Consider the following 13,017-nt stretch of genomic DNA (forward strand, 5'->3'; position numbering starts at 1 on the left):
ATCTCCAAATCACTGGTACCTAACATATAAAGATAGCTAAAAATGAAAATTAGAGAGATGGATAAGATAGTTGATAGACTCAGAGGGTACTGAGGGGAAATGAGGGAATCAAACACAGGGGTAGTTTATCCTTCAGATGTCGCAATTATAGGCTTCTTAATTAACAGGACTGCCAGCTACAAAGTCAACTTGTGATTCATTTATATGCACCTTGCTTTTGAAAAGAAAAAAAAATCTACTTATCTGGTATAGCTGATGTTTGGACTAAACAATAGTGATAAGAATAATGATAACAGAAAATGATGAGCTGGTGGAATTAGAAAAATATGGAAAGAGTTGAAGCTATGAAGGAAGATATCTATCCTTCAGAAAAACAGAGGACAAAAAAAAGCATAGTACAGTCTTAAATAGATGCATATGAATGCATATATGTGTATGATTATAAATATCTATATATATGTGGATGTATATGTATGTATATGTATATTTATAAATGTGTATATAAATTCATATATATTCAAGCTTAATTATAATTTTCTTTGGTGGGGGGAGGAAGAAGAAGGAGAAGAGGAAAAAAAGAATAAAGTAAAAAGTACAGAGCAGAAAACAAAAGAAAATCTACAAGAAGGCAAAGAAAAGATGGAGAGTTCTGAATACAATGTGTAGTATTTATTATATAGGCTTTCTTGAAATAGAAATTTATTTCTTTGTATTTTAAATCTTCTCTTATGTTCTGCTATGCATATGGCAACTTTTTTCTTTTCAAAAAAAATTTTAAAAAGAAAAAAGAGTGAAGCAAAAAAATAACTATAATAGCCAACATTTATATAGCACTTTGAGATTTGTAAAGCACTTTACATGTTACAAAGGAAACCAATTATACTGAAATAGTTATCTATATATTTTTAAAAGTTGCTGGGCCCTAGGATAAGACCTTTTTTGTCAAAAGAGCAGGTAAGAAAATCTCTTTTTACCAGAAACTTCTCCTAACAATTTTATTTGAATAGGAGGATGTTTAGTTTACCTTAGGATTGTGAACTGCAATTGTTGAATGATGAGCTAAAACTCTGTTTAGTTGAGTTTATCTAACGCAATCTTACCTTACTTTCTTTTTTTTAATATATTTTTTATTTTTCCCAATTATATATGAAATTAATTTTTAACATTTTTGGGAAGTAAATTTTGAGTTCCAAATTCTATTCTTCCTTTTTTTCTCTTTTCTCCTACCTAAGAGGGTAGGCAATCTGATATGGGTTATACATGTGTAATCATATAAAAAATAAAACATATTTCCATTTGGGGGTGGGGCAGAAGACTAGAAGAGAGCAAGAAGTATATATGTGTGTATATATTTTATATTTTTAAATTTATTTTATATTTATATACATATGTATATGTATACACACACACATATATAGAAAGAGAGAGAGAGAGAGAGAGAGAGAGAGAGAGAGAGAGAGAGAGAGAGAGAGAGAGAGAGAGAAAAGTGGGGGGGGAATAGCCTTAGTCAGTATTCAGTTTCTTCTGTGGAGATGGCTAGCATTTTTCATGAGTCCTTTGGGATTGTCTTGAATCATTGTATTGCTAAGAATAGCTAAGTCTATCATACTTGATCATCACACAATGTTGTTACTATGTATAATGTTCTCCTGGTTCCACTTACTTCACTCTCCATCAGTTGATATACATCTTTGAAGATTTTTTTTGAAATCAGACTTTTCATCATTTCTTTTGGCATAGTACTATTCATCACAATTATATACCACAACTCATTTAGTCATTTCCCAATTAATTTTTATTAATTATTGTTAATTATTTATTAATTTTAATTCCCTTAATTTCCAATTCTTAGTCACCACAAAAAGAGCTGCAATAAATAGTTTGTCTTTTAAAAAAATCTTCCTGGGATATAGACCTACTAGTAGTACTGCTAAATCAAGGAGTATGCACAGCTTGGTTGCCCTTTGGGCATAATTCCAATTTGTTCTTCAGAATGGTTGGATCAAATCACAACTCCATCAACAATGTCCCAGTTTTCCATACCCCCTTCAACATTTATAATTTTCTTTTTTCTGTCATATTAACCAATCTGAGAATGTGAGGCAGTACCTCAGAGTTTTAAAATTTGAATTTCTTTAATCAATCATGATTAAGATTATTTTTTCATGTGACTAAAGTTGGTTTTTATTTCTTTCTCTAAAAACTTCCTATTCAGACCCTTTGACCATTTTTCAACTGGGCAATGTCTTGTATTTTTATAAATTTGACTCAGCCTAATTTTTGCCAGACTATTTTCCAGTTTCCCCCAAAATTTTTTCAATAGTGAGGTTTTGTTCTCAAAACTTGGATTTGGGGTTTTATCAACACTAAATTACTATGGCCATTTACTACAATGTATTGTGTACCTAATCTATCCCATTGATCCATCACTCTATTTCTTTGCCAGTACCAGATTGCTTTAATAATGACCACTTTATAAAACCATTTGAGATATGGTACAGTTAGGCCACCTTTCCTTATATTTTTTTACACTGATTCCCTTGATATTTTTGACTTTTTATTCTTCTAGATGAGTTTTGTTTATTTTTTTCTGGCTCTATAAAATATTTTTAGTACTTTCTTGCCTTGCTTTCTAAGTTGTATATATGAATAACTCTGTTACTGTCCAGGAAGCATTTAGTTTGCCTTTATAAAGTCTCTTAAGAAAAGATCTCATGGGAACCAAGAAGCATCTTATAGATATTACGATTTTTTAAAAGATTCTTCTCAAATAATAAATTTCTATTGTAAAGGAGAAAAAAAAATAAATACTGAAGATATGTTTACAACTCACATAATCTTGCATTTCAACTCAGATTATATTACACAACTATTTTTATGTTTCCATACTTATTTGCTTTTTTTCCTTTTTTAATATTGTGACAATATATTTGTGAGTCAGGAAGAAAAATGTTCTAACTAGAAAGTATGAATAGGAGTATAGATGGTGAAAAAGCATAAGATAAAGCTGTCATTACATGAAGTAGCTATTCCTTCTGGATATTTTTTTCTCCTTTGGCTTTTGAGAAAATCTGCTTTCCTGGTTTTTCTACTGTTGTTCAAATTGCTTTTTCTCTATTCCCTTCACCGGCTTCTCTTTCTCTTCATTATCTCTTAGGGTGGATATTCTTCTTGAAGAGTTCTTAAGCTTCTTCATATCATGAGAAGTTTATGGACTCCCTTCCCAAAATAATGTTTTTAAATGCATAAAATAAAATTAATGATTATAGAGGAAACCAATTATATGAAGAATATAGTTATGTATCATCTATCTATGTATCTATCCATCTCTGTCTCTCTGACTGTCTCTGTCTCTGTCTCTCTCTCTCTGTGTATGTATCTATGTACCTATATACCTATGTATCTGTGAATCTAATTATATTCTATCTATCTTCTATCTATCTATCTATCTATCTATCTACCTATCCTAATATATGAACCCTAAATTTCCAAACCTCTCTCCTAGTATTGATTCTTGGTCCCTTCTCATACCACACTTTATCCTTTCACAATTTTCTTCACTTCCATGAATCTGACTGTTACTTATATTCAAAATTTCCATATCTACATCTCCGGTCTTGACCTCTTGGTTGAGCTCTAGACCCATATTTCCAAAATTTTTCAGGATTTCTCCAAGAAGATATCCTACCAGAATCTAAAATGAAATATATATTTCTATTTTTAAAATTATTTATTTTGTATTTTATTTTCCCAATTACATATAAAACCAATTTTAACATTAATTTAAAATGTTTCAGATTCCAAATTTTCCCCAAGCCTCCCATCCTTATCATTAAGAAGGCAAGAAATTTAATTTAGATTATACATATGTAGTTATGTAAAACATTTCCATATTATTTCATTTATAAAATAAAATATAGAAAACTTATAATAAAAGAAAACATAGAAAACCAAACTAAATAAAGTTTAAAAAGTATGTTTTGATCTGTATTCAGACTCCATTAATTCTTTCTCTTGATTTTTCCATGCCCGCTTTTTCTTTCTTTCTAATTTGTTATTCCTGTCAGTTTCTGATGCTAAAGATCTTGGTATTATATCTTATTCTTCTCCCCCTTAACTCCTCTATCCAATCAGCTATCAGGCCCTATCAATTCCACCTTTGGAGGAGCTCTTACTTATATCCTTTCTTTTCTTTCTATTACTGCCATCCTTGTACTTATTTTTACTACTGGAATAATATTCTATCAGGCCTTCTTACCTTTAGCTGCTCTTCTCTCCAATTTAGTCTTCTTATCACTCCTACAATGATCTCTCTTATGCATAGATATAGACATAATTTTGCTTATAACTCTTCAGTGGCTCCCTATAGCCTATTAAGTAAAAATCAGATTCATTTACATGCCATTCAAACCTCTCCACAAATTGGTGCCATCTGTCTTTCCACCCTTGTCTGATATTAATCACTTCCAGACTCCCTATCCTACCTCCAAGCCTTTGATCACACTGTTCCCTATACTTGAAATGCCCTTTTTCCCTTTCTTTTCTAGCTAAATACTTATTTATCCTTCACATTGCTATTTAAATTCCACCAATTCAAAAGCCAAACATGGATTACTATTGGGATTTCTCTCTCCATACTCTCTTGCTCAGTGACCTCATCAGCTCTCAGGGGTTTAATAAACATCTCTTTGCAGATGGTCCAAAGATCTACATTTCTAACTCTAGTCTCTCTCCTAAGAGAGGAGAGAATTTTCCATCATCAAATGCCCACTGGACATTTCAAACTGGGTGTGCCAAACACAGCTCAAATACAATTTAAAAACTGTGTTTATTATCTTTTGCCCCAAACTCACAAACTTCCTTATTTCTGTTAAAAGTTTCATCATTCTTCTAGGCTATTAGGCTCATAATTTAGTAAGCATTTATTAAATACCTACTGTATACTCTTTACTAAATATTACACTGAGCTCTAGGGAATGAAAGACAGGTAAAAACAGGTCCTATGCTCAAGGAGATTACAGTGTAATAGAAGAGACAATATGCAAAAACAAAGCAAAACAATAAACAAACAAACAAAAAAAACCCAACCCCAAATCAAAGAAACAGGATATAAATAAAATCAAAGATAATCTTAGAGGGAAGGCACTAATGTTGGAATCTTTACAAACTGCTAACTCATTAGAGTTGGTAGATTATTGATCTGATCTTACAAGAAGATGTTTGGGGCCAGAACCTGAAACAAGGTACTAAGTAGAACTAATTAATACAATGCTTGTGTTTACACCTTTACTCATTGGAGTTCACAAGTATGTGAGATTCACAAAGTTAACTGTGTAACTTTGTGAATTCACACCTCCCTTGAAGCTCTTAGGGCCAGAGAGCACTATGTGAGAAAACCCATAATCCCTTTCTCTCACATCCCACAATTCCTCTGTCTAGAATAAATAGAGCTTCAAAGGGGCCAGTCAGAAGAGTTTTGAGAGGAAGAAGCTACACGTCGAGAGTTGAGTGGGAGATTGAGAAGGCTCTCTGTGGTGGCTGGGCTCCTGCACTTCCCCCACTGAGACCAAGCTGGTCTGAAAGACTCCCCATAAAGCTAGCCGAGCCCCAAGTGAAGGAGACAAGAGATTCATTCCATCTTTGTGCTGGCTGGAAGCTGAAGAAAGCAGACTCAGAGGCTGAAGGACAAAACCTTTGGATTTGGAGACATTCGGAGGGAGATCTTGGAACCAAGCAAAGAAATAAGCCTCTAAGAATCTAGCTATCCAGGCCCAAGGAAAGAGACAAGACTTGGAAGGAGAAATAAACATTTGTATTTTTACCAGCCAGCTGCATTTGGGTGATTACTACTTTCAACTGCAACTAAGACTGCCTCCAGAAAACCTCCCCCGAGAAACCTACCTTCTCCCAGAGAAAACCATCCTTATTCTCACCACACACTAACATCAAGGTAGAATCAAAAAAGATTTCTTACACAAGTAGGATTTTAGCTAAGATCCAATGGAAGCCAGGGAAACCAGGGGGAGATAAGACATTGTTGCCACGCTTATGCTACTTACAGTTTCCATTTTCTATATTGTCATGGATCCTCTTTGCCCACATAACTCTTGTTCTCTCTTACTTCTGTTTATACCTTCATATAGATAATACTTCATACTTATAATACATGAATAAATGCAAAGCACTTATTAAACATTATTTGCTAAGTATCTGGGCTAGCATATGGCCATATAGTAAAAGAGAGCCATTCCCTGCCCTCAATGAGCTTATAATCTAATGGGGGAGACTGCACAGGGAGGGGAAAAGTGGCTAAAGAAGGCAGTTATAGTTTGGAAAGTGGCAAAATGAGTGAGTGGAGCAATAGGACAGTTTATGGACATGCTCTTTTCAGAGATAATGAAAGTATTGATTTGATTATGGGAATGGAGAGAGGAAAGGGGAAAGATGAAGATAGAACCTGTGATTCCAGGGAAAACAGATCAGAATAGTTTGGTTCCCCCCACCCCAGACACAGTGTTTAGTAGTCCCAGAGTAAGGACAGTTTTAGCAGCATCACAGAGAAAAATGGAAGATTCATCAAACAAGAAAGAAATCTTAGCAGTTTAAAAAGGTTTCTATGCTTAAATTTAAGCAGAAAATATAAACAGTGTTCACAGACTTCCATATTATGATTTTATAGAATTTCATATGTGTACCAATCACCATTTGGTGATAAATTGGATTAAAAATGTTATGGATTCATCTTATTAGTTGCTGCAACAAAATTTATAAATCTTTCTATATATATTCGTGTGTGTGTGTGTGTGTGTGTGTGTGTGTGTATGTGTGTGTACACAATATAAATGTAAAATAAATACAAGGTCGATTGAAAAGGTAGGTGGGATTCAGAAAAGGCCTCATGTAGAAACTGATGCTTAAACTAATCTTTGAAGGAAAGTAGGAATTATTATTACATTAATGTGCTTTATGTGGTTTGTTTTCCTCTCCTTTTTGGATAGTATTATATCTAATATGCAAAACTGTAATTCTCAAGTAATTTAGGAAAAGCATTAAATCATCAAGACTTTGTATTTCATTTAATTATTGTCAGATTTCCTCACATCCTTTTCTTTCATTTATATTCTATGCAAATGAGTGAATAGTCCATTCAATGAGTCTCAATATATTAATCTTGGTCAAGCAATGCCCATGGACAATCAGCTGGGCCAAGAATAGAATTATAGGGTGGGATCCCATTTGGGAACCTGAAGTGAATTTAGTGATCCTCATGGTTTTAGTATTCCTTGCATTCAAAGGTCACCTGCTTAACAGGAGCATTTTCCTTCTGGCGTTATATGACTGGGAATCACAGGGATACCTTGATCTCTGAAGAATCAGAACTGCCAAAGATCATAGGACAGACACTAATGGGATATTCCCAAAGCTCAGGTGTGACCAAATTATTTTTATTAGTAAATTCCCCTGGTTCCCTATTACCTCTAACTTCAAATATAAACGCTTCTATTGGCATTTTAAACTCTTCACAACCCTTCTGGACTGCTGCATGACTTCCCTTTACAAAAAGTCTGCTTTAGCCAATCTGCCCTTTGCCATTTCTTTTATAAACCACTGACACTCGCCCTTTGTATAGACTGGAGCCCATAACTATTATATGTATGTCTGTGTGTCTGTTTTCACCTCTGACTTTTAGAATTCCTACTTTCCTTCAAAAATCAGTTCAAGCATCAACTTCTACATGAGACCTTTTCTGAATCCCACCTACCTTTCCAATTGACGTGGTATTTATTTCGCATATATATTGTATATACACACACACACACGAATATATAGATAGATTTGTAAATTTTGAGGCAGCAACTATTTCATTAGTGTCTTTATATCTCTAATGTTCAGCACAATACCTGGCATGTATGTAGTAAGTGCCTAATAAATAAATGATATTGACTGATGAATTGATTGATTGTGGATATAAGCAGGACACCGCACAGTACTAATGATTACTTTTTTCATCAGAAGTGACATTAAAATGTCATCAACGCCATGTGTGACAAGAAAAGGAAGTAACCTAGTCCTGCATCAAGAGCAGAAAAGATAACAAAAAGGCAGTTTGAATGTTGTGAATATTGGCACCCAATAGTAAAAGGCCCAGATGCAGTTTTTCAGGGTGTTTTCTAGGTCTTTCACAGAAAACTTATGGAAGAAAGGAGTTGAGAATCACACAGAATATGAAAGCATAGAAGGGTTTCAGTCTACAACAAATAGACTGTTATAAATATTGTCTCTTTAGATCTTTACAAAAATACTGGGATCATTATCTTCATTTTGAAGGTGAAAAAATTGAAGCACAGAGAGGTTAAGTGACTTGCTTATGATCATACAACTAGTAAGTATCTGAGGCAAGATTTGAATGCAGATCTTCCTGACTCCCAGATCACTGTGCTACCACTGCACCACCTAAAAAGGGCATCTCTTGAAGTATCAACATGGATTTCATATGCTATTGTATCTTTCAATTTACATTCAACATAATTTTGTATTTTCTTTTATGACTTTATGTCCTTGTATTCTAAAAGTACGAAGATTATTTCAGTGTTAAAATAGATATGAAAACATCTTATAAATTAAATAATAGAATAATCCTGTTTTCCACTTAAAGAGTTGTATAATATTTTTAAAGGTTTTCAGTGTGATTTATTTAAAAAAATTTAATGAAGAGACTCAATAGCTTATTATCTCAGGGAGGAGGTAATTCTAATGCATTACTACATTAAGTTGGGGTACTGGATAATACCCTGTGTCTGTCATCCCACCATAATAGCTTCATTCTTATACATCTTGACAGTTCTTTGGCATTTCCTTATTATAATAGAAGTCATCCTTAGGGTAAGACTTAGACCGTCATCTGTGATCATGATCTTTCTGGATAGAGACTCAGTGAGGGAGAAATCTGGAAGACATTGGAAACAAACTTAGCCTGTTTATAATTTTGCCCGACCATCCCAGCTCCCTTCTGTCAGCACTCTTTCCCACTCTCCAAGGGTCTTCTCTGCCATTACTGAACTGTCCACAATTTGGGCAAAGAGAAGAGTCCAAGGGCCTTTTCTCGGCTCTGTGCTTGACAAATACCCATTACCAGCTTCAAAGGTTACATGGAGCATGCTGCTATGCCCTGCAACAGAATTCATCATTAGAAAGTCTTTGCTGTCTAAATTTAGCATCCTCTAATCCCATTAGGCCTACTGTAGTTACATGACCTTGTTTGCTCGGTTGCTTCCAGTGGAGCCCTAATGTGCCCAAGGTCATGGCTTGATCTCTTGATGTCTTGGGTTCCCCTGCGGAACTGTAACCCTCACCCTTGCCAGCTGTCTTGTGAATGCATGCCATTAGTTACAAGAAGAACCAGGTGACAAAGTGTGGATGGATCAGTGTAATCCCATCCTCCTTTAGGAAAAAACAACCGTATTTCCAGGCTCAGCCAAAGGCAGAGCCATGATGTCAGTCAGTCAGTCAATCAATAATCCTTTATTTAAGTGCCTCCTATGCACCAGATACTGAACTTCCATTGCTTTTTTACCAATGCCAGGGTTCCACCTTGTGATGCTTACATCAGACATCTAAGACTACTACCATCCCATCAACCTAGTTGATCACGGCCTGACCATATAGCATTGAACCAAGTCTGGGACAATGCCAATTATAGGCTTCCCCACTCCCCTTTAACTCTTCCTAACTGAGAGCCGGTGTCTTTGTTTTGTTCATGGCAGTCCAGACATGGAACTGCTAATTTCATCAGCGTGGGGAAGTCCTACTGTGCAAACTATTCAAGGAAGGAAATCGGCAACATGGTTCAGTGGCGAGACCCCTGGTGCAAGGGTCAGGGGACCTTGGTGCAAATCTCCCTTCTGACACTCACTCTTACTTGGGAAGTCATAATTTCCTTTGTCTTCAATTTCCTCATTTGTGAGATGAAAGGCTGTGCTGGATGGCTTCTGTGGGCTCATCTGATTCTATCTGAGAAACCTCTAGGTTTAAAAAGTTATCAAGTTTTAAGGAGAGATTCATTAGGTGACCTGTCCTTTATCCGTCAGAAACAGGCTTTGAACCCACACCCTTCTGCCTCTCATTCCAGCTTTTTAGCCATTGTCATCCCATCTCTGATGTATTTGTTTAACTACCAAATAACACAACACCTTAAACCAGTTTAAAAATACATCTTCTTAAGAAGGTCAGTAAAGAATGAGCTAATGGTGAAATTTTAGGTAGGTAAGAGAAATACTTTCAGTGGGGGCGATTTCTCAGAACCTTCAGGGATTTTTCCACATATCGTGCTAGAAATCACCTCCCCCATCTGTCTCTCTTGACATACACCAATGTCTCTGTATGTTCCTGATTACTTCTACTGGGTTTCAGGTAGTGAGCTCTGTTCTTATGATGAAGGAAGCTCAGAAAGAATTGGGAGAGCAGATTCTGGACTCAGGTCTATGCCATATCATTTTGGATAAGGAACTTAACCTCTGGAACTCAAATCTGCAGTGGAGTTGAAAGCAGAACGTATTTGGAATCAGAGCACTTGAATTCAATTTTCAGCTGTTCTATTTGCTACCTATCTGGGTGATCTTGAGGAAATAACTGTGGCTTCCTGGAAGGGAATTGATGCTATCAAAGTTCTTCTTGGGTTCTGATGAATCAAATGTGATAATGTGATAATGGATGTAAAAACATTTTGCAAAGTGTTTTTTTTTAATGTAATATACATTGTCTAACATTATAACTTCTTTCTAGGTGTCTCTTTCCCATTCTATAGTTCTGTCTTGGGATATTAATTTCATAATTTTCCAAGCTAAATCTCATTTTGTTCTTTTCTTTCCATTGCAAGCCCTTTCTGTGTCCTGTTTTGTGGTGCATGCAGTAAATCCTAATTTAGCATTGCCTGTGATTATAATTAATGTGCTGTTTACTTTCTCTTCCAGATCATTAATGAAGATGTTAAATTAGACCAGAATGAAAACTGATCCCTGTGGCACCCTGCTAGACACCGCCAAACAATGGGACGCATTGCCATTTGCTGTATCATTACCCTTTGTTTCTCTTGTGTGTTTAATTCCTTACTTTGGTAAAGAGTCAAAAATTGCTTGACATCTCCACCACTTCAGAGATGCTGCTGTAGAGAAGAGCCATTAAAAAACCTGCCAGACTCTAAACAAATCCTTTTGTATTTTTGAATTAAATGTGGATTATGAATAGAGAATTGTTGGGAATCGTTCTATTGCTTATTACTTTAGCTGCCTTTGTTTTCTATTGACTTTTCTGCAGCTGTTCTGCCTTTGCTGGAACAGATGAAGCTAGATATTTGCTGTATTAGGGGATGTTGCTTGCATCAGCTTAACTAGGAATAGCAAAAGAACTCTGATCTTACATATGAAAGCATATACTTGGAGTATTATGGATTAGAAAGTCATTGATTCCAAGAGGAATTTTATCCAATCAGTGCGTAATAGAAATATTATCTTCTATATAAGAGTTGAAATAAAGATCTCTTGGATATGGTAGAAAGAATTGTAAAAGAAGCTATAGAATAAGAATTTTTAACCTGGGGTTCTTGAACTTGTTTTTAATAAATATTTTTATAACTGTACTTTGATGTAATTGGCTTTCTTTGTAATCCTGAGGGGATCTGGTGTAGGAACAGTTTGTTTTAGCTTTCTTAGTTGATGCAACCTCTCCCCATGGAGGATGCTGGGAAGTAACATGATGATGTTTAAGGGAAGTATCTTGGAGCGACTGTGAAGCTCCCATAGAACTGGCTCTGGTTGGCTAAGCACATGGTGCTTAGAAGAAGCTTTCTGATTGGCTGCAGAGGCATTAAAAGAGATTAGCAGGCTTCAATTCACTCCTTTTTATCATCTCATTTAGTTTTTTTTTTTTTCCAGTAGAACCAATCATCTTACTCTGCCTGGTGATAATCCATGTAGTAAAGGGGGAAGTCCCAGGAGTTTTTCCCTTGTGGTCTAACCATGTGGTCTTGATAAACAGACTTCATTCCCCTCTCTCCCCTCCCCCCCTTTTGTCTGATCTATCTATTCTAGATGGAAGGAAAAGAGTTTTTCAAACCTTTTGAATTTAAAATATCCAAATTGCATATCAGCATCTTAGCATTCCAGAATCTGTGTTCTAGCTCGATGTTACAGCCAGCTCACCATGAAAAACTTCGAGGAGCAAAAATCTGGACCTAAGCCATTAGAAGCAGAGAATTTGGTAGGATTGATACTATATAGGAATTAAACTAAAATTTAATCTTATTCTTCTAGAAATCTAAATGGAAATTAGAGCTAGTCATTAGCATCTAAGAATGGGGAGGGGAAGGGAGCCAATTTTTTGCTCCATGGAGGAGAAAAACAGCCTGGAACATGCCCTGGAACCCTAAGGGCAGATGGGGGAGCCAGAGGACACAGTGCTACATAGGCTATGTTTTAAAACATTATTCTAAGAAGAGTCTATAAGCTTCATGAGGCTGCCAAAGTCATTTATGACACAGATAAGGTTAAATAAGTCCCCTTGCTACAGAAGGAAAGCTTATAAGGAGTAATGAAACGTTGTATATTGAGTGAGAGAAGCAAAATAGAGTAGTTTGCTCTCATCTCAAAATTAGAACACCTAGGTTTGAATCCTAGCTTGCTGCCCTTTTGAACCATGTGACTTTGGGCAAGGGCCTTGATCAGATTTCTCATGGAGCTGGAAACACTTGTGCCGTCTGTCTTAGAGAGGTGCTGGGAGGAAGGAGCTTGGTAAAGCATAGAAAACTTGGTGAATATGAGCTTTTATAACATGTTATGATACAATTATTCTAATATGTTTTTATTAAATGTATTACAAAATGGAAGGGACAAAGTAGACAGAGTGTCTGACCTGGCCTCAGACATTCACTAGCTGTCTGACACTAAGCAAGTCACTTAATTCTGCTTGCCTCAGTTTCCTCGGCTGTAAAATGAGACAGAGCAGGAGAGAGCAAATCAATTC

General features: G+C 35.6%; 1 long non-coding RNA gene across 1 annotated transcript in view; it reads left to right on the plus strand.

The window, feature by feature from the left end:
* The window catches only part of LOC127541278 (uncharacterized), a 35,329-nt gene extending 23,694 nt beyond the window's left edge, over positions 1-11,635 (plus strand). The window contains exon 2 of the long non-coding RNA XR_007948418.1: positions 10,971-11,635. This is a non-coding gene — a long non-coding RNA (uncharacterized LOC127541278). The remainder of the gene's footprint in view (positions 1-10,970) is intronic.
* Positions 11,636-13,017: the final 1,382 nt, after the last annotated feature.

Source organism: Antechinus flavipes, chromosome 6 (assembly GCF_016432865.1).
Source record: "Antechinus flavipes isolate AdamAnt ecotype Samford, QLD, Australia chromosome 6, AdamAnt_v2, whole genome shotgun sequence".
Lineage (NCBI taxonomy): Eukaryota > Metazoa > Chordata > Mammalia > Dasyuromorphia > Dasyuridae > Antechinus > Antechinus flavipes.